Below are 22,992 nucleotides of genomic sequence, written 5' to 3'. Positions count from 1 at the left end.
GGGGGCTAAGAACAGGAAAAGATGAATATAGGGAAGCCAAACCAAGAACTGTCCACTGCCCAGCAATGTGGCTTTCTGTCCTTTTCTGTGTTGCCATAGGCCTTCCCACATGATTCTGATTCCTGTCTTTTGATTCCTGTGAGTACCATTACCCCAGCTATCCCGTAACTGTTACTTGAATGATGATTCTCAGTCCCTTGCAACAGAGACAGCTGAGGCAGATTGTGAGGCAAAGGGTGCTCTTCTGCTTTTTTTTGGTCTGTCTCCTACAGAAATGATCAAAAACCTCTCAAAAAAAGATCCCAACTTGCTTCTTCAGAGACTGTTTGGCTCTGCTGGATCCTCTTGACTTGTCAGCTTTTTCTTGGGACATTTTCCATGTGGGAAGGGAAAGGGGTCATAACATAATAGTATTTCCTTTCTCAGTTAATGTTTAGCATGGTTCGGCTCAGAGATCAGCCCAAATGGGCAATACGTGGGCCCTTACACTCCCTCATTCTTTTTTTTTAATTGAGCTATAATTCACATGCCATAAAATTCACCCTTTTAAGTAATGTGACTCAGTGGTTGCTGTATATTCACAAACTTGTGCAACTATCACTACTATATAATACCAGAACATTTTCATCAGTTACTCCCCATTTTCACCTTCCCTCAACCGCTGACAACTACTAGTCTATTTTCTTTTCTTTTAATAAATTTATTTATTTATTTATTTATTTATTTATGGCAGCGTTGGGTCTTCGTTGCTGTGCGTGGTCTTTCTCTAGTTGCCGAGAGCAGAGGCTATTCTTTGTTGCAGTGCACAGGATTCTCATTGCGGTGGCTTCTCTTTGTTGCAGAGCACAGGCTCTAGGTGCGTGGGCTTCAGTAGTTGCGGCACGCAGGCTCAGTAGTTGTGTCTCATGGGCTCTAGAGCGCAGGCTCAGTAGCTGTGGTGCACGGGCTTAGTTGCTCCACGGCATGTGGGATCTTCCCAGACAAGGGATCAAACCCGTGTCCCCTGCATTGGCAGGCGAATGCGCTTAACCACTGCGCCCCCAGGGAAGTCCCTACTAGTCTATTTTCTGTCTCTATGAATTTGCCTATTCTGGACATTTCATATAAATAGAATCATATAATATGTGGCATTGTGTGCCTGGTTTCTTTCATTTAGCATGTTTCAAGGCTCATCCATGTTGTAACATGTATTAGTACTTTATTTCTTTTTATGGCTAAACAACATGCCATTGTATGGATACATCACAATGTATTAATCCACTCATAATGATAGATATTTGGGTTGTTTCTACTTTATAGCTATTGTAAATAATGCAGTTATGAACATCATGTACAATTTTTTGTGTCCATGTGTGTTTTCAATTCTATTGGGTATACACCTAGGAGTGTAATTACTGGGTCACGTGTTAATTCTATGTATAACATTTCGAGTAACTGACAAACACCATCTGCAAGCTATAAGGTTCTATTCCAGATCCTCAGTAACACTTGGCCCTCATTTTTATTTTAACCTTTCTAGGGGGTGAGAAATGGTATCTCATCGTGGTTTCCATTTGCATTTCCCTAATGGCTGATGATGCTGAACATCTTTTCATGTGCTTATTGGCTATTTATGTACCTTCCCTGGAGAAATGTCTATTCAAATCCTTTGCCCATATTTTAGTTGGATTGTCTTTTTACTGTTTAGTTGAAAGTGCCCTTTATGTATTCTGGATACTAGTTTCTTATCTGATATATAATTTGCAAATATTTCCTCCCATTCTGTGGTTAGTTATTTCACTTTCTTGACATTGAAGCACAAACATTTTTAATTTTGATGAAGTCCAATATAATTTTTATTTGGTGGCATTTTTTTTAACATCTTTTTTGGAGTATAATTGCTTTACAAAGGTGTGCCAGCTTCTGCTGTATAACAAAGTGAATCAGCTATACATAAACATATATCCCCCTATCTCCTCCCTCTTGCGTCTCCCTCCCACCCTCCCTATCCCATCCCTCTAGGTGGACACAAAGCACTGAGTTGATCTCCCTGTGCTATGTGGCTGCTTCCCACTAGACATCTATTTTACATTTGGTAGTGTATATATGTCCATGCCACTATCTCACTTCGTCCCAGCTTACCCTTCCCCCTCCCTGTGTCCTCAAGTCCATTCTCTTCCTCTGCGTCTTTATTCCTGTCCTGCCCCTAGGTTCTTCAGAACCATTTTTTTTTTTAGATTCCATATATGTGTGTTAGCATACGGTATCTGTATTCCTCTTTCTGACTTACTTCACTGACAGTGTCTAGGTCCATCCACCTCACTGCAAATAACTCAATTTCGTTTCTTTTTATGGCTGAGTAATATTCCATTGTATATATGTGCCACATCTTTTTTTTTTTAACATCTTTATTGGAGTATAATTGCTTTACAATGGTGTGTTACTTTCTGCTTTATAACAAAGTGAATCAGTTATACATATACATATGTTCCCATATCTCTTCCCTCTTGCATGTCCCTCCCTCCCACCCTCCCTGTCCCACCCCTCTAGGTGGTCACAAAGCACCGAGCTCATCTCCCTGTGCTATGTGGCCGCCCCCCATTAGCTATCTATTTTACGTTTGGTAGTGTATATATGTCCATGCCACTCTCTCACTCTGTCACAGCTTACCCTTCCCCCTCCCCATATCCTCAAGTCCATTCTCTAGTAGGTCTCTGTCTTTATTCCCATCTTACCCCTAGGTTCTTCATGACCTTTTTTTTTTTTTCTTAGATTCCATATATATGTGTTAGTATACGGTATTTATTTTTCTCTTTCTGACTTACTTCACTCTGTATGACAGACTCTAGGTCCAGCCACCTCACTACAAATAACTCAATTTCGTTTCTCTTTATGGCTGAGTAATATTCCATTGTATATATGTGCCACATCTTCTTTATCCATTCATCTGTCGATGGACACTTAAGTTACTTCCATGTCCTGGCTATTGTAAATAGAGCTGCAATGAACATTGTGGTACAAGACTCTTTTTCAATTATGGTTTTCTCAGGGTGTATGCCCAGTTGTGGGATTGCTGGGTCATATGGTAGTTCTATTTTTAGTTTTTTAAGGAACCTCCATACTGTTCTCCATAGTGGTTGTATCAATTTGCATTCCCATATTTGGTGGCATAGTTAAGAAATCATTGGTTAATCCAAGGTTACAAAACCTTATACTCATGCTTTCTTCTAAGAGTTTTACAGTTTAAAGTTTTACATTTAGTTATTTGATTCATTTTGAGTTAATTTTTTTATATGGTGTGAGGTAGGGGGTACAAATTCATGTGGATTTGTTGCTGTCCCTGTGTCATTTTGCACGTGGATATCTTGCTGTCCCCATGGATATCTTGCTGTCCCCGTGTCATTTGTGGAAAAGATTATTCTTTTCCCCAATGAGTTGTTTTGGTATCCTTGTTGAAATCAAATGACTGTAAATATAAGGGTTTATTTCTGGACTGTCAACTTGATTCCATTAATCTATATTGCTATCTTTATGCCAGTACCACAATGCCTTGATGATTGTAGTTTTGTAATAAGTTTTGAAATCAAGAATTGTGTGTCCTCCAACTTTGATCTTTTTCAAGATTACTTTCACTATTTCAAATCCCTTGCTATTCCATGTGAATTTTAGGATCAAAAGAAAAGCTGTTGGTATTTTGATAGTGATTGCACTGGATCTGTAGATCAACTTGGGGTATATTGCCATCTTAACAATATTAATTTTTCCAATCTGTGACCATGTCTTCACATTTATTTAGGTCTTCTTTAATTTTTTTCAAAATTTTTAACAATTAAAAAAATTATTTCTAAATATTTTATTTGTTTGATGCTATTGAAAATGGAATTGTTTTCTCAATCTTATTTTCTTACTGTTGTTTGCTGGTGTACCTAGGTACAATTGACATTTGTATATTGAGCTTCTATTTTGCAACTTCAGTGAGTAAATTTATTTCTTAGTTTTAATGTTCTTAATGGAGTCTTGGGATTTCCTATGTACAAGATTATGTCATCTACAAGTAGAAGTAGTTTTACTTCTTCCTTTCCAGTCTGAATGGGGCTTTTCTTTTTTTCTATTCTTTTCTTTTTTTTTCTTTTTGCCTAATTGCACTGACCAGACTCTCCAGCACAATGTTGAATAGAAGCGGCAAGAGCAAACATCCTTCCTTGTCTTGTTCCTGATCTTAGGGGGAAGCTTTAAAACTTTCACCATTAAGTATGATGTTAGCTGTGGTTTTTTCACAGATGCCCTTTATCAGATTAAGGAAGTTGCCTTCTATTCTTAGTTTGTTGAATGTTTTTATCAGAAATATTGAGATTATATGATTTTTAAACTTTATTCTATTAATGTTGCTTGATTTTTGTATGTTAAACCAACATTGCATTCTTGGGATAAGTCCCAATTGGTCATGGTATATAATCCTTTTTTATACGTTTTTATACGTTGCTAGACGTGGTCTGCAAATGAATAAATATGCAGCTATTATTTTGCTGAGGATTTTTGTGACTATATTCACAGGGATGTTGGTCTGTAGTTTGGTTTTGTCATTTTCCTTGTGACGCCTTTGTCTGGTTTTGGCATTAGGGTAACACTGGCCTCATAGAATTAGTCAGGAAGTTTTCCCTCCTCCTCCATTTTTTTGAAGTTTGGAAAGGACTTTAGTAATGCAATTAAAGCCAAGAAAATGAAAGACTGTTTTGTGCTGCATAATTCCACCCTTAGAATACAAAATATTACATATCAAGATAGACTATTACGAACAAGGTACTAAATATTTAAAAGACAAAAATCAAGACAACAAGTTTTGTCCCAGATTAAGTTTACCCCCTCCTAAAATTCCTAGAGATAATTTACTTAATCTATATCACAAATTTATTTTTAAACCAATGACTTCTGTGTTGGTGAAAAGGCAAATAAAGCACACTCTTTGAAAAGCATTCAAGAAGCACAGCAACATATTAGTAAGAAAGTAAAAAGAAATAAAAATACTATCCTCCAGAAATAATCATCAGAAATATTTGGTGAACACCATTTCAGACCATGCTCTATATCACAGTTATTTAACTCCATATTTAAATGTATTCATTGTTTACCACCAATCCTCTTACTTTACCTTCTGTATACTTAAATCTCATGGATATATGGATTTTTTTTTTTTAAGTAGTTTTGTGCTAGGACTCCTGGGCAATGTGATTCCTGAGTTCCTTTCTGCTTAGGGATGTTAATATGCTTCCTTACATGTGTAGTATTCTTGTCTCACATTTTAGCTTATTAGAGATTGTTCTATTATTTTCTGGCATAAATACTGTTGTGGAAGAGTCAAAGGATAATCCCATTGCCCCCTCTTATAGATGACCTTCTTTTTCTGGGTTGATGCTTAAAGAACATTCTTTAATCCTTGAAATTCAACTTAATTTGATATGTTTCATCTCAGGTAGATCATTCTGGAATGATCAAAATCAGCCCTTTAATTTACAGTTTCAGTTTCTTTTAATACTTTTTTTTGCTGCATTTTTTTGGTCACCTCTATTTAGACCTCTTTTTAAAAATTTTTTATTGGAGTATCATTTATTTACAATGTTGTGTTACTTTCTGCTATACAGCAAAGTGAATCAGTTATACGTATACATATATCCACTCTGCATTTTTTAAGCTCACTCTTCTAGGGATAATAATTAGTCTTATGTTGGATAATGTTTGTCCTCTGCAATGTCTAACTTCTAATTGCTTTCACCTTTGTTTTCTTCTCTTATAAGTGATCAACCAGGCTTTCTTTTGTGCTAGAAATCTCTTTTCAGTTGTGCCCATTCTATTTCTTCCTATTTCATATTAATTTGTTAGAGAAAGTTAGTGTTATTTTGGTCCTTGAATTGGTTTTGCAACTCTGCAATTTCCCTTTCCATCTCCTTTTATCTGGTCTCATTTTATCTGGTATTTGAGCTCTTGCTTTATTGAACGGAAATTCTTATTAAATTTTCCTTAGGTGTACTTATGAACATTTTTATTCTGCAAAGTATTTAAATAGTTCCAGATGTTTCTTCCTTAACATCCCACACTCATCTAAACTTTCACCATTTGGGTATTTTGCAGGGGCAGAGAATGTTTAATGCATATCCTTATTTCTGTCATGTTTTAATCCTATCAGTTAGGATGCTTTTGCCTGCAAATAACAGAAGCTCTAACTAACAATGTTTTAAACAATAAATACTTTCTGTTATCTGACATGTCTAGTATCTAGAGGTAGTCAGCTCCAAGGTTATTTCTGCAGTTTAACTATGTCCTTGAGGATATAATCTCTTCCCATTTTTCTGTTCTGCCATACCTCAAAATCACAGGATGGCTGCCACAGCTCCAAAATTCAAGTTTATACACACCAGCATCCCAGGCAACAAGGAAGGGGATGCACTAAAAGGGCCTTATCATTTTTTATCTCTCTTTTTTTCAGAAAAGAAACTTTTCCTAAGAACCTCTCTCCCTTCCACCCCAACCCCTAAATGGACTTCTCCTTTCTTTTTTCCAGAACTTGATCATATGCTCTTCCGTAAATAAGTCACTGAAAAAGGAGAACTGGATTGTCATGATTGGTCTAAGACAGTGATTCTCAACTGAGGGTGATTTTGACCTCCAGGGGACATTTGGCAATATCTGTGAACAGTTTTGGTTGTTACAACTTCAAACCAAAATCAAACCAAAACCAATATTGGCAAGGATATAGGGGGAGAATAGTAGTGGAGTAATTGCACTACCTAACCATACACCATTGTCTAGTAGAAGGAAACCCATTTTCAGTTAGAATACTAATGAATAATTTATTTTTCTCACCAAAAGGGTTGTTAAGTTGTCCTTCCTTTGCCATACAAAGGACAAAATAGAACTCAGAGAGAATGTAGAGGTCCTAGATATATAGAGAGAAATGCTTCAAAATCATGCAGTCAGAAAAAGAGAAAAGTAATTGGGGTTTAACAAGTGAAAAATACTTCTGCAGAGTATAAGAAGAATAAACCTATGAAAATGAACTAATCAAAACAGTCCTCAATGTGAACTTTGTAAATAACTTTATGAACAAAAGTAAAGGTTAAGTAAAACAGAGAATAAATTAGAAAAAAGGACATCTATGGTAGACAGAATAATAAGTCCTCAAAGATACCCATGTCCTAACCCCTGGAATCTGTAAATGTTACATGCAAAAGGGGTTAAGATATGAATAAATTGTCATGAAATAATAAAAAAATTGTCATGAAATAATCAAAAAATCAAATATTTTTTGATTATCCTCTGAGGCCCAGTGTAATCACAAAAGTTCTTACAAAAGGGAGGCAGGAGGGTCAGAGTCAGAATAAGAAATGTGACAACAGAAGCAGAGCTGAAGTTGGCCATAGCCAAGGAATGCAGATGGCCTCCCCAAACTAGAACAGGAAAGGAAATGGATTCTCCGTCGGAGCCTCCAGAAGGAATGTAGCCCTGCTGACACCCATTTGAGACTCGATCTCCAGAACTATAAGATAATAAATTTAAGTTGTTTTAGGCCACTAAGTTTGGAATAATTTGTTACAGCAGCATTAGAGCATCCAAGTACAGGCTGATGTACAATAAGAACAGCATGAGACAAAGCAAAGATCATCTACAAGACTTGGACAATGCAAAGACAACAGGAATCAAAACTGGATCAAAACAGAGGCAATACCTAGCTAAAAACTAATTAAGAGTTTTCATCATTTTTCACAATAAGAAAACTGGACATTTCTATGGGAATTCACTGTGTATTTGTTACAGTTTGATGTATGTATTATTTAAGGTTCTCCAGAGAAACAGATCCAATAGGAGACTTTATATGTGAGGTGGTGTGTGTGTGTATGTGTGTGTGTTTTAAGGAATTGTCTCATACAATTCCTTAAATTGTATGGGAGAGCTGGCAAGTTTGAAATCTGTAGGGCTGGCTAGCAGCCTGGCAATTCAGGTTGATGTTGCAGTATTGAGAACTCTGTAGGGCTGCAGGCTACGAACTCAGGTAAGGCTTCTATGTTGCAGTTGTGAGAATTCCTTTTTCAGGAAACCTCAGTCTTTGCTCTTAAGGCCTTGAACTGATTGAATGAGGCCCCATCATATTATTCAAATTGCACTGATTTAAATGTTAATCACATGTTAAAAAAAACAACCCTTACAGATCATCTAGTCTGTTGTTTGACCAAACAACTGCGCATATAATCTAATCAAGTTGACAGATAAAATTAACCATCACAATGTACACATGTACATTTAACTCTATAGTAGAATACACTCATTAATTAACAACAAATCCCTTGTATTCATCAATTTGCCTTACTAGTATTTAGATAAAGATTCTTAATCTGGAATCCATGGACCTCTAGAGGGTCTCCCATCTTCAGGTGGGGGAAGGAGGTCCATGAAACATTCTAATTACATACAGCATTTTGAGTTGATGTGTGTTCATTTTTCTGGGTGATGAGTCCATAGTTTTCACCATATTCTCAGAAAACTCTAGAAGGGTATGAGACTGGCCAAGAAAGGTCAAGAAGCCACTATAGACAGACATCTAAACTGAGTGGACCATTTTTGACATTTGAAGGCTGGGTTCTCATGTCTGAAAAAGCAGCACCCTTACCAACTGCCCTGGGAGTTACTCATTACACAAATACTAAGTCCTCACCAACTGCAAATAATAGATTAAATATAAATCTTTGCTTTCCAGCAAAGTTTTCTATATCTTACTCTGATATGATATTGCAAAGTGGGGGGATGGAACGGTCTCATAGTTCAGTCCCAAATTAGTCTTTCAGAAGCAATTTTTGGGTCATTATAATTTTATGGGTGAGCTATTTAGTTAATTCCTGGCAGTGGAGTGAGCAGCAGTGAGGAGCCTTCTAAAATTTTAGAAATGAGAAAGAATGCTGCTCTTTGAATCCTAAACCTATCAACTCAACACATATAAGAAGCCAGCAAAATGTCTCCTAGGCCCTGAGAACAGCTACATAGTTAAAGTGAATAAATCAATTAATAGGAAAAACTAGTATTTTAAAGCAGTTCAGACTACAAATAGGCTGCACAGGGGAATTTATAGGGTGATGGAAATACTCTATATGATACTGTAGTTTTAGACAGATGACTTGTATCTTTGTCACAACCCACAGAATTATGCATCACAAATAGTGAATTTCTGCATGCAAATTTCAAAAATACCAACCAGGATGCCCAGGGATCCCAGGATGGAATGCAGAAAATGACTAATGAACATAATTGTATTACAAATGTATAATATAACTTGACTGAAGAAAGTGAGGAAAACAGGAGCTAACAAGTAACTTTGGAAAACCATGTTTTGACTGGATACTTTAAGGCTAAAGACAAAACTAGTGACGTGAGTTAGCATTTCTGAAACTGCTTTATATATATACTAGGGTAGAAGAATTAAATAAGTTGTAGATAATAGGAGGCAGATTTCCAACTGTCAGATAATAGTTAAAAAATTAATTACAGAGAAAGAGGCTAGAGTTAATCCTATTGTGCTGTATTAGAGTTGGGGATGTATGAACTCATGTTTATTTTAAGATATATGTAGACAGATACAGAAACATATATATGTGTGTTTACATGGGTTAGTATCTACATGTACACACATACATACACACACACACATTTACTAGCTTTGTTCACTGAGTGGGCTGAGAAACAGTGGCAACTCAGTAGCAATGAGCACACCCAGGACCCAAACCTTGGTTTCTAAGTATAATTCTCCAATAAAAGGATACTGGAGGCAACCTGAAATAGCTCTCAAAGCTAGAAAAATTTGGCCAAAGCTGGAACTATTTGAGCAACAAAATAATGACAGTACTCTATTATGACCCAAAGAATAAAATATCCATGAACCTATACTGATATAAACAATTGAATAAATAAGTAGATAGGTAAGTGCTGAAGAAAGAACAAATTTTTCTTACAGAAGAATTCAAAACAATATTTGTAGATACTTCCTCCTCCAGGAAGTAGAGATAATTCCCCTCTCCTTGAGTGTGGGCTGGATTTAGTGACTTGCTTCCAAAGAAAGTATGGGAAAGAAAAATAGTAACTTTCAATGGAGAAAACTGGCAGGTACTACCTTAACCAACTGAATAAGGTTAACATCATCAGTAATAAATCATTTTGATATCATAATACCTCCTGATACATGATGTGCGGAGAAGGCACTTCACCTTTGTGGTAATTTCCCCCAAAACTCATAACTCTCATATAATCAGGAGAAAAACCCAAATTGAAGGACATTCTCAAAGTATCTGACCAGCTCTCATCAAAACTGTCAAAGTCATAAAGAACAAAGAGACTGAGAAACTGTCAAAGATTGGAGGGGATTAAGGAACCGTGATGACTAAATGCAGTATGGGATACCAGGTAGGCTCCTCAAATAGGAAAAGGACATTAGCGGAAAAACTGGTAAAATAAAAATAAAGTGCAAGGTTAATGGTATTATAACTATGTTAATTTCTTAGTTTTGACAACTGTACCGTGTTTGTGTTAAGATGTTAACAGTAGGGGAAGCTGGGTGAAGGATACAAGGGAACACTTGATACTACCTTTGCAACTTTTTAGTAAATCTAAAATTATTCCAAAAGTATAAGGTGGTTCTGAAAAGCAAATTCTGACAGAGTGCCTAGTACAAGAAAAACGTTCTTCTGTGGGTCAAGAATACTTCCCCAGGCCTGAGCTGGCTGAAATATGCCTCAGGTCTAACTATATGCTTTGACTGGAATTCTCTGCTTATTCAACAACTTTCGGAATGTTGATTCAGCCTACAAGGGACTGTGGTCCTGGGAAAGGAATGCAGTGAAGAGGGCACAGGAGCATAATGTCACTAGAAAGACATATCCCCTTATTATAAATCAATCATCCAGCATTCAAGCTAATTGCACCAACTCAGAAGATTCTGTTATGAATCTCTCACTGAGAACTTGTTCATTCTAGGGTCCAAAGTCTATTTTCTGGACTAGCAAGCCTCAAATTCAGACCTTACAGTCTGGTGGGTTCCCTCTCCAATTCCTCCCCACCCCCACTCCCAGCACCCCTTTATCCACGTTGTTGTTCCAGCCCATTAGGCCTCCCAATAGTCAGCTCTCCCAGTGATACCTCCAGGAACACCATACCAGCTATATACAAGGTATTTCTGATATCTTGGCATCACTTTTACTTTCTTGAATAACATGAATACCAGTTTAAAAAGTGAGATTCCCTCCACTCCCTTGATATTTTTACTAAGTAAATGTTGTGGCTGTATCCTAGAAAAATTAGGGCACAACACCAATAAACAATGACTCTAGAATACAGCCTCTACCAGGTTTTTACTGTGCTGAAAGAAAAGAACTTGATTCTCTCCCTCCTGTATAACTAATTTTTCTTTAATCTCTGTGTACATTACTTGTGCTTTTCCTTATCATTCTATGTTTGAAGGCCTATGTAACCTGAATTGCCACTTTCCTTTACAGAGATGAAGAGAGAAGTACTCATGTCATTTGTATTTCAAGTATGAAGTCATTCCTCTTTCTCGCTTTTTTATCCATTCTAAAACTTTGCCTTGAACATCAAGTTCTTCTGGCCCACACGACTCTAACCTGGTTGTCAATAATTTTTAGTAACTATTGTAACTGAGAGCTTTTCTTTCCACTCAAAGTTCACCAAACCCTATACTAAAGACAGAAATGTGTTAGTGAATCAAGCAGAGGCATGCAGAGCATCTTCTGTGTAACCCACAATGAAAAGTAAAGTTGCTGAATATTTGTTTCCTTTTCATTATTCAAACTTGATTACATATAATTTTGTGTGTGTGTGTGTTTCCTACAGTAAATACACACTTAACTTTGAGAAATGGATGGGGTGATTTTTGACTGAGAGAATTTTTGTCTTATTACTACAGACAAGCCTGGACCTTGAAATGCCTGACTTCTGCATATTTCTCTCACAGGATTGGGTAAAGAGTGGGAAATTTTCTTCCCTTTACATTGTGGATGAGCAGTTAACCCCCCTCATTCTTCTCTCTGGGAGCTGATCCTTGCCAGGGTTCCAGGGCCTTGACGCAGTTTCCTCTTCATTCTGGTCCCCCGTTCCATACTGTGCTCACAGTAGGTGAGGTGAAGGCGAAAGCAAGCAAGGAAGGGGGAAAAAGGTCCAACCTGCTGTTGCCACGGTATTAGTCAACACCATGTCCTTCTGCATCACCTACTTCCTAACTTTTATACTACCCTCATGGTCAAGAAAGGCTGACTGGACTGGGAACTTCCCAAGTTGGGATTTTATGAGAAGGAGAAGGAATGAGAAAGGGTAAACTCCATCCCAATACAGCTTCAGACCCTAATTCTCCCACTCCCTGAAATAATGCCTCACCCTTTTCCATAGAACTTTCTTTAGGTTCTTTGTACACTAATTTCTTGCCTCATGTTTCAGCCTTTGGTCAGCCCCTATTCTCCCTGCTCCTCAACCATCCCACACCCTTACTCCATTGTTATGCTGTTCTTGCACCAGTGCCAGTAATGCGGAAGGCCCACTCTCATTGTCAGAGGGAAGAGAACAGCACCTCCAGGGAATGGTACTGAAGAAAGATTTGCTTCTAGCACCTCAAGATGGAATTCTGTCACTTGCCTTGATAAACCTAAAGAATAAGCATATACCACTATCTCTTGATTCATTTATTTTATCAATGAATGATCAATTAACTGCCTAGTCTCTCCACCTTTTCAACGTACTCACATATTTCCAAGTGAAGATACTTAGTAGGCAACGTTCAGGGGACAGGATAAGCCTGGATGTTTAAATGTGGGAGTTGTCAGCATCCATATGATATCTGACATACAGACTGAATAAACGCGCAAGCTTCAATCCTTATAATAAATTTTAGTAAAGCTCAATTTCTTTTTCATTTCTGTATATATACATATTTTAAAAACACATCTATAGAAGTTCTCACATTTTCTTCCCACACATGCCTGGGGTGGTAGAGCCTTGCTTTGCAGAACAGTGCTCAGGGATACAGAAATCCAATGGCCAAGTTCTACAAAATGTACATTTTCAGTTTTACTGCAAACTGCCAAATTGCTTTTCTAAATGCAACGTACTAATCTGCAAGCAGTTTATGAAGGAGCTCCTGTTTCTTCACATCCTTTCTTAAACTTTATATCATCAGACTTCATACCTGCCAGTCTGTGGATTGATCTCTCCCCTCAGGGATCAGATTCCTGCTCTATCTCATTAGAGGAGGAACTGCCACTCTCACCTTAGCACAAGAACTTTGCCCATTTAATGTCCCTGAAAATAAGATTATTCCACAGAAATAAAAGTTTCGTTAGTGGGACAGTAATTAAATGTGGATTTAATACTTTCTTTTCTGATTCCTATAATCACGTAACGTTAAGACATTGTACCAGGAGCCCATTAAGCACTACTACCTACTACTTGGCACGTAAGTAAGCCTTCAATAAATATTTTGTGAATGAACAGAAGGAGATGTCACTACATAGCCATGTACAAATACAACTGGGCATCTCTCTTGATCCCTCTCTTTTTGTTGCTTCCCTGACATGAATTACCATGTCCTGTCAGTTCTACTTCTGAGGTATCTTTTGTGGCCCTGTCTTATGAATTCCCACTACCATTGCCCAAGTTATGGACATCTAAATCTCCTCTCTTCCTTTCTCATTCTTCCATCCCCAAATTGAAAATGTGTGGGCTATTCTCTCATGTTTATGTGACATTCTACATGCTCATCTTCTGCCTAGAAAATACTCACCTGACAATATTCTTACTTACCCTTCAGAATTCAAGTCAAATATTACCTCCTCTATGAAAACTTTCTTGACTCCTGGGCAGTTTCTCCTCTGTGCTCCCACAGATGTTCTAGTGACTCTTCTCATTGGACTTACATTCTGTTGGTTCATCTTTTCTGCTGTCTTGACCAATGCTGTCCAATAGAAATATAATGCAAGCCACATGTAACTTTTCTAGCAGCCACATTAAAAAATGTAAACAGAAACAGATTAAAAGAATTTAAATATTGTAATTTAACCTGATACATCCCAAATATCATTTCAACATGTAACATTTATTAATGAGGTACTTTATTTTTTGGTACTAAGTCTTCAAAATTGTGCGTGTTTTTTATACTTATAACATTTTCCACTCCAGACCGGCCACATTGCAGGTGCTCAATAGCCACATGTGGTTAATGGCTCCTGTACTGAAAGACTAGTATGACGTTCAAAAGGAATCATACCTTGTTAATTTTTGTATTCCCAGGTGTTCGACTTGTCAGAAATGCCTAACAAATGCTTGCTAAATGAATTAATGAATAAATGAACAATGATAAAAATTAGCTAGTGCTGATTGCATGTGAAAGGCACTGTGGTAAGCAATATACATAACTTCATTCCTTTCCCTACAGGCAAATGTTTAGTTGGTATTCAATGGCTACTTAACAGTCATTAAGTAATTAGTCTTGGGAAAGCCACTTGTTTGTTAAGAACTCAAGTTTTCCTACTTGTGAAAGACAGAGGGGATGGGCAAAGTGAGACTTAGACCAGTTCTGAAATAGTGTGGATATAAATGAATGCAGAGCATTTAGAGTTGAGTCATGAAAACAATGAATGATCAGATAAATTTTAAGAGACGATGTTGCACAGTGGAAGGGCACAGGCTTTGGAATTAGGCACACCTGGTTAGAATTCCCAGCTCCACTACTCAGTTATGTGCTCTTAGGCAATGAAATTAAATTTCCCAGTCTTCCACTTCTTCCCTGTAAAATGGAGACAATAGCTACCTGTTGCGGGGTTCGGAAATAATACCTATAAAGTCTTTGGCATGTTAGTATACCTTTAAAAAACAGAAGACATTATTATTGGTTCTGAGAAGTCTTTCATTCTATTTTTTCCCCCTTAGGATTTTAACAGTCTAAAGGTAAGAGTTTAGATAAGGCTTACCATGTGCCGGAAACTGTGATAAAAAGCTTAAAAATATTAACTCATTCAGCTTGATAGCACCCCTATGAGGTAAGTGCTATTACTGTCATTTCCATTTACCCCCAGGGAACTGAGGCACAGAGGGAAAGTAACTTGCCCAGGGTCACACACATAGTAAGTCGTAGTGCTTCGATTCTACACCCAGGTGTTCAGAGTCAGGACTGTTAATCACTGCTCTATTCTTCTCAAGCCAAGCACTGACTAATTTATTAGAAAAAACCTACAATTGGCTGCTCTAATAAATATCATAACAGAGTGGTTAAATGGCTTTTTTATGGAGAACCTAATCTGCGCACTGTTCTCTGATATGGAGAATAAGTGATTAGGAACTGAGTTAAATATAAGTTTTATTTCCTTAAGAGTCATACATGTGTGTCACATACATGTGTGTGACAGATTTTTTTTACACATAGATGTGGTTTGCTGTCTGAGGTTCTCCCAGTTCAGGCCCTTTGTTTCAACTGTTTCTGGGAAGAGGGCTTTCCCTAGAAGCTCAAGGGTGAGCTGATACTGATCGCAGAGACTTTAGGCACAGTTCTCAAAAAGCACCACCCAGAGAGCAGGACATAGGGGAGACAGAGTCTGTGGTTTACACCTTGAACATGCTGTGATGTTCTAATACAGATAATGAACTAGTGATTCCCACTTCTAGGCATCTGAAGCAGCTCGGTTCTGACTAATGTGCAAAGAGAGTAAATCCCTAAAAAAGAAAGAAAAAGAAAAAAAGAATGATTTCCAGGTCTCAGGGTCCTACTGAGTTACTACTGCCCCCAAAGTGAGCTCCAAACAATGACAATGCCACCCACAAAAGAAGGGCAAATGACCACCAAATCAGTTGTGGGAAGAAACTGGCCAGCAAGATGGTTACTTCTTTCCACAGTGACACTTGGAAAAAAGACAGCAGATGGTATTTAAAGAAATGTTACAAATACTGTTCCTCTTCCTCCCAATACCTGTGAGTCAGGTAACACCAGAACACTGTTAGCAATAAACAGGGTCTGGAGGAGACACTTGAGAATGTAGGGAAGGCAAAATTTTACCTCTACCTCCTTAGGGGTTTTCAGCTGGGCCTGAGAATTAAACTGACATAAGACAGGAGAAATGTATACAAATTTATATGTTTTACGTGACACGGGGGCTCTGACAAGAAAATGAAGACGCCAAGAAATGGCAAAACCTACAGGCTTTTACATTAGGTTGAACAAAGAGAGGAAATTGTGGGAAAGTAACTAAATTATATGGGGAGGTTAAAGGAAGATAAGAATTAACAGTTCTGTTTATACAGGATTCTTCCAGCTTTGATGCCCCATTGAAGAATGTTTCTTTCTTCTGGTATAGGAAGGGTATCTTTCACCTGGGAGATTTTATCTCCTGTTTTCAGGAAGAAATGGGGAGATTAGAAGGCTGTTTTGGCATCTGCTATTCTTTCAAGTGCCTTTAGTTCAAAATAATCCTTATGTCACAGTAGCATATTTTGGGGTGGTATATTCTGCCACTTTTAATTCCTCCCCTGTGAAACTTCACCCCAAAGATTCATAGTGCAGAATCTGAGCTTGCAGATTATTCTGTTTCTCCTCGAATTAGTCTTGAGAATAGGTCAGTTTATTTGAACAGTTGTGTCTTAGTTAAAGAGGCAGTGGTGCAGGTGAGAGCAGTAGCTCATCTAAGTTAGATCTCCATATGATGTGAACAATCAGGCATTTAGTGAGGGTTTTTTTTGTTTGTTTGTTTTGTTTTTTTGTGGTACGCGGGCCTCTCACTGTTGTGGCCTCTCCCGTTGCAGAGCACAGGCTACGGACACGCAGTCTCAGCGGCCATGGCTCACGGGCCTAGCCACTCCGCGGCATGTGGGATCTTCCCAGACCGGGGCACGAACCAGTGTCCCCTGCATCGGCAGGCGGACTCTCAACCACTGCGCCACCAGGGAAGCCCTCTCCAACTTTTTTAATGTACTGCTGTGTTTGACATGCATCAAGCAATTTATTTTTACTATACGTCCTGATTTTAAATTGAGTTTAAAATTTTACAATCTTAAACATCTAGTAGAGATAACATAAATTCATTTGACTAGTAAACCCAAATAGAATAAGTGCTATGTCTTCATTATATTTACTGTTGACAACTCTGAAGACATGACTTAAACAAGCTTTTATCCCAGATCCTGTGAACCTGAGAAACATTTGGGTTAGTTTCTATATTTCTGAGAGTTTTAGGAATACTTTATATAAGCATTTATTTTTTTAAACCAATTAAATAGAACTCTTTTACAGAGTAATTTTGGCAGTATCATCCAGAGGTAGAAAAATATTACATGTATACATAGACATATAGAGACATATACAAAAAGAGATCTTACAGTTTTCATTTTAAACCTGAGCCATGAGTTAGGTATAAATATAGAAACACAAAATTTACTAACTTATACAAGAGTTATTTTCATCTTATTAATTTTTTCCTTTCAATTTGACCTTCCCATAGGTAACAGTAGGATAATTGTATAGGGTGGGAGCTCTCTAAAAAATCCTTTTAGATATAGAAGTCCAAATATTCAAGAGTATACCTATTTTAATTATGACTCAAAACCAATAAGCCTTTTATGGCTTAGCCACAGACATGAGAGGCATCCCCAAAGACAGTACAAAAGACGCAGCCCTCCCAAAATCCAGAAAGTTCACTCCCAGAGTTAGCCTAAGAATGCAAAGAGCTTTACTGTCACAGGCAGTAAGAACAGTGTTTGTGAAACGGGTGTCTCTTGTTTCCTACAGGAACTTGAAATGTCTCCAGCTATAGACCAGCTCATTTGTGGCATCGGGTGGGTGACATTAGGATAAGGGCTTCCTAGCACTATGAAGACAACAAAGGTCAGACAACCAAGGCTTCTTATGGACTGGAATCTCTCAAGACAAACTGGAATCTCTCTTAAGACACACTTCTCTGAGAGGTGGCAAGGATGGACAAAGAGAATGCTGCTTGTCATTTTGTGTCTTGATTTCCACCCTGTCTGGCTCGTTACCTGACTCAAGCCAATACTTGTACTGTCCAGTCCAGCTGGTGGAGACCAGAGAGAATATTTTCCCTGGTCACAAAGCCAAGCTCTGAAGATGTGAAACAAGATGAATGGTGCAGCTCATTTTATGATTTTCCTCCTTATGACAAGCACCACTAAAGACAGAGACAAAGAAACAAAGACTAGGAGGCTGTGGATTATAACCAATGGGTACTCAGAACCAAATACAAAGGTCACAACTCAAAGAACTAAGTTTTACATACTTTTTCTCCTGCCAAGCTACATTTAGAAAGGGAAAAAGATAAGGAGAGACTTTCATTATTCTTGCTTTGGTTGGGCCATGCAGGCAGAGATCTAAGGGATTGATGTGTAAGAATTCTTACCTTCTGCTGGCTTTTTGTCAGCTGTCCCAGGATCTCTCAGTGTCCCAACCATTGAAATCCCAACCTCATAATCAGAAACTGTAGGGGAGGCAAAATTTTACCTCTATCTTCTTAAGGTTTTTTGGCTGGGCCTGAGAATTAAATTGGCATAAAACAGATTAACAGTAGAACTGTATAGACGTTTATGTTAAATGAAGACTCAAAGAAATGGCAAAACCTACAGGCTTTTATACTAGGTTGAATAAATAAAGGCAATTGTGAAAAAGTAAATTATATGGGGAGGCTAAAGGAAGATACGAATTATTTTAACAAAGTCTATGTATACAGGATACTCGGCTTTGATTTGCCACTGAAGAATGTTTCTTTTCTTCTGGTATAAGAGCATCCTTCACATGGGAGCTTTTATCTCCTGTTTTCAGGAAGAAAAGGGGAGCTTAGAAGGCTCTTCTTGCATCTGCTGTTTCTTAGGTGACTTTAGCTCAAAATAATCCTTATGCTAAAGTGGCATATTTTGGGGTGGCATATTCTGCCACTCTTCAAGAACCAGAAAGTCAGTGGTCAGGACACAAGGAATATTTTAGAAGAGCCAAGAACACAGCAGCTCCATTTTTGTTCCACGTAGATTAAAGCTGTTGAATAACTGAGGGTCAGATGATTCGCCTCCAGGTGAAAACCAAACTTATTTCACAGATCTCTAAAACACTCAGAACAGATACTGGGCATTAAGTTTCACCCTTCTTTTACAGATGAGGAAATGAAACCACAGAAACCTGTGTGTACTCGTTCAGACTGACAATTGATGTATTAGCAGAAATGTTAGAAACTTGGTAGAATTTTTTTGTTTGCTTTTTAATAACAAGCTTTAAAAATATGTTTAAAGCAGACCAATTCTGGATGTCATAATTGAATACAGAACAAGGTAGAGATCACCAAATGAATTGCAGAGAGTAACTGTACTCACTAGAAATTTGGCTCTCTTGAGAAAAGCTGCCTGAAACTCTTTCTATGCTGTGCTCAGTCTATGCTATGAAAGTGAGCATCTCTGATGCATTCTAGATAGCAGTAATGGGCTCTTCACTGCAACTACAAAGTTGTGTTCCCTTTAGTTTTGTCAAAAGAAGTAGTTACTTTTAAATAGTTCACACTCTCCTTTGTCATGAAATCTGTAAAGATAAAGCATGGTGAAAAGAATTATTAACACCATGAGTTCCATGAGAGACATACGTAAGATTCTGTGCTACTCATTATGAGGAACACAAAGATGTATGGAGAAGGCAAAATGACCAGATCTTGTTTTGAAGGAGGCAAATGTGGCATAGTAAAAAGATTATGGAATTTGCCATCAAATAGACCTAGATTTCAATCCCACTTCTGCCACCTAACAGATGTGTGACTTTGGGCAAATTACTTGTCTCATTGAGCCTCAATTTTCTCTTCTACAAAATTCAGATGAATAGATGAACATTTGCATAGGGTTGTTGTAAAGATGGAGTGAAGAACCTCAACAAAACTATGTTTAATGAGACATTGACAGAACAATATATCATATGAGTTAGAAAATGATACATGCCATGAGAAAAGTATTTCCTCAGAGCAGGAAGAGGTACTGTTTGCATAAAAAAGTTAATGCTTGACCTTACTTGACTTCTGTTTTTAAAGAAGTTATGGAAGTCTGAGGGAATGCACAAATAGCTATAACTAGTTTATGAGTAACATATGTGTTTTTGGTGTCTATTCCTATTTATTTTCTCAGTAATGTATGGTATCCTTAGGCTGTAAACTATAGTAATACATTTTTGGCTTGGTATAATTTACCTTCATTTACAGAACTGTGTTTCTGTAGCAAGAATCAAAAGTATATACAGGTGTTCCATACGTGAATAAAATTACAATGTAGTAGATTCCAATATATGGCAGCCCAGTTTTCGAGGCTCTTGCTGAAAAGAGATGGGAAAAGCATTTGAATGAATTATTACTTTTTTTTGGTATTACTATATTTTAAGTGTTAGACTCTGGGCAAAATCCTTCATTACCTTTTGTGAAGACTATTAGTCACTTTTTATAGATATATGACTTGGAATTCACGTACAAATGGTGGTGCACTGCAAGGGACATGAGCCACACAACATGCCCATGAGACTGTACCATCTTGGATAGTAAACCGTTGTTTTAATTTTAAGTCCTCTTCCAGAATGCATGCTGCCCATCTGTGGGGGGTCTCTGCTGGAGGGACATGTTACATACACATCGACTTGAATCAAATGAATGCCTTTAAGCTTGCAACCCTAAAGTTATTTTTGAAAGTCATAATGTATTCATTAAGCAATTACTTAATTTCTTCACGTTTTTCTCAGAACTAAGTATTAATTTATATATTTATATATAGCTATTATATTGTTATATTTACATATAACTATTTTTAAAAAATGAAGGTATTTGCACAAAAATTTAAAAATTTGTAATGAAAGTACTCTCCAGAAATAGTGCCTAATTGCTTATGGTATGGTGATAAACCTTAGCAGTGGTTAACTTAGCTCTGTATCTTCTAAGAAGATGCCCCTAAATTCCCTAGGCTGGGTTAGATCCTTTTTATATATATTCTCTCATCCTTCATTATAATGGAATTATCTGTTTATGTCTGCCTCCCTATTACACCCTATACTCTGTGGGAAATACTGTCTTACCTAACTTTATGTGCCTAGTTCAGGGACAAGTACTTTAAACAAAGGTATTTATCAGAAATGAACAACTTAATGACTGAGTTAATAAACACGAATCCTGTAATCTTTAACTTGTTTTGCTGCTGATGCCCTTCCACAGGCTAGCATTTGGCCCATAGTTCTTGTGGCTATTTTGGGAAGAATATTATTGACCTATAGCTAAGAAGTGTTTCATCTGACCCTGGATATTTCAGAATTTTGCTAATGGCCTGGGTTTTAGACACACATACATCTTGCCTAGCCTAGGGAAATGACTCATCCCTGAGGGTAGGCAGCTGTATTAGTTTTGTGTTCAGTGCCCTCTGCCAGGAGTGACTGTATCGACAGCCTCAGTATCCGTGGGTTCCACATCTGTGAATTCAAATAACTGTGGATTGAAAATATTCAGAAAAAAAATTCTAGAAAAGTTCCAAAAAGCAAAAGTTTGAATTTGCTATTTGTCAGCAACTGTTTACCCAGCATTTACATTGTATTTACAACTACTTACATAGCATTTACATTGTATTAGGTATTATAAGTTAACTAGAGATGATTTAAAGAATGTGGGAGGATGTGCACAGTGGTTATGTTAGCAGTGGTTAACTTAATTCTGCATCTTCTAAGAAGATGCCCCTAAATTCCCTAGGCTGGGTAAGATCCTGTTTATATGTATTCCCTCATCCTGCATTATAGTGGAATTATCTGTTTATGTCTGTGTCCTTATTATATCCTATGCTCTGTGGAAAATACTATCTTACCTAACTTTATATGTCAAGTTCAGAAACAAAGATTCTTCACCATCTCACATAAGGAACATGAACATCTGTGGTTTTGGTATTTGCGGGGGGGCGGGGGGAGAGTGTGTCCTGGAACCAATTCCCCACGGATACAGAGGGTGACTGTACTTGGTGCTGGACTGTGAGCTCCTCCAAGGCAGAAGCCATGGTGTTCAAATGAAAGTAAAGTACGCAGCTCCATAAACTTCTGTAGTTTCCAACTGGGTGCAGCACCATGGGTGCTTTAGTTCTGGTAACAGTGTCAGGCACTGAAACAGGCTCTAAATCCTCAGAGAAAAATCATTCTGAACCATCTTAGCTCATCCTTAAAGCACCAACCTGTGAGTGTTATTCACCGTGCCAGGAGCTTTCACTCACTTTAAATTCTCACAGTCCTTTTTTTCTTCCTCTGGTTTCTAGTTTTTGAACGATAGCTAAATCCTAGTGGGATTGTTTATACCATGGGTGTCCCATGGAGCCTACGGTTATGGTAATATTAGAGTTTTTCTCACAATCCTTTTATCATTTAAAAAATTGAGATATTATACATAAAGTGCGTTGAGTGAACTAATCTTAAGTGTACGACTCGGTGAAGTTTTATCTAGGCAGACACCACCTCGGTAACTACCACCCAGATCAAGAGGCAGAACGCTCCGAGCTTCCGTGAGGTTCCCTTGTGCCCTTTCCATTTCCCCTCCTCCCCCCCGCGAGATAACCATTATTCTAATTTCTCTCATGGATAAATTTTGTATGAAATTACTCTGGAAGCAGTGTTAAGTGGAAATATTTGACCCACAGTCCCGCGGGGCTGGACGAGACGCACGCTCGGCTCCCTCTCTATAGGGCACCCCGCGGAGGCTCCAGGGGACCACAGAGCCACGATTCCGCTCTCACCGACCCAAACCAGCCCCGCCAAGAGGCGCGTCGGGACTCACGAAGACAGCACGGGAGCACGCCACAATGGCTGCCAGCGGTCACCCGCGGCCGCCTTGCCGCATCTTCCCCACCTTTCCAGTGGGCGCCGCTCCCAAGCGACGGGCAGCCCGGGTGTGGCCCTGGACGCGACCCGCCAGACCGCGAGCTGCCGGCGGGGGCGCTCGT

At 38.1% G+C, this 22,992-nt stretch overlaps 1 long non-coding RNA gene across 1 annotated transcript in view; it reads right to left on the bottom strand.

The window, feature by feature from the left end:
- The window catches only part of LOC115839591 (uncharacterized), a 28,311-nt gene extending 5,354 nt beyond the window's left edge, over nucleotides 1-22,957 (bottom strand). The window contains exons 1-4 of the long non-coding RNA XR_004034106.3: nucleotides 22,827-22,957; nucleotides 20,232-20,353; nucleotides 18,417-18,547; nucleotides 13,848-13,972 (exon numbers count right to left, since the gene is read on the bottom strand). This is a non-coding gene — a long non-coding RNA (uncharacterized lncRNA). The remainder of the gene's footprint in view (nucleotides 1-13,847; nucleotides 13,973-18,416; nucleotides 18,548-20,231; nucleotides 20,354-22,826) is intronic.
- Nucleotides 22,958-22,992: the final 35 nt, after the last annotated feature.

Source organism: Globicephala melas, chromosome 8, assembly GCF_963455315.2.
Source record: "Globicephala melas chromosome 8, mGloMel1.2, whole genome shotgun sequence".
In the NCBI taxonomy this organism is placed as follows: Eukaryota; Metazoa; Chordata; class Mammalia; order Artiodactyla; family Delphinidae; genus Globicephala; species Globicephala melas.
The sequence above is the reverse complement of the archived record's forward strand: the minus strand, read 5'-3'. Positions and strand labels throughout refer to the sequence as shown.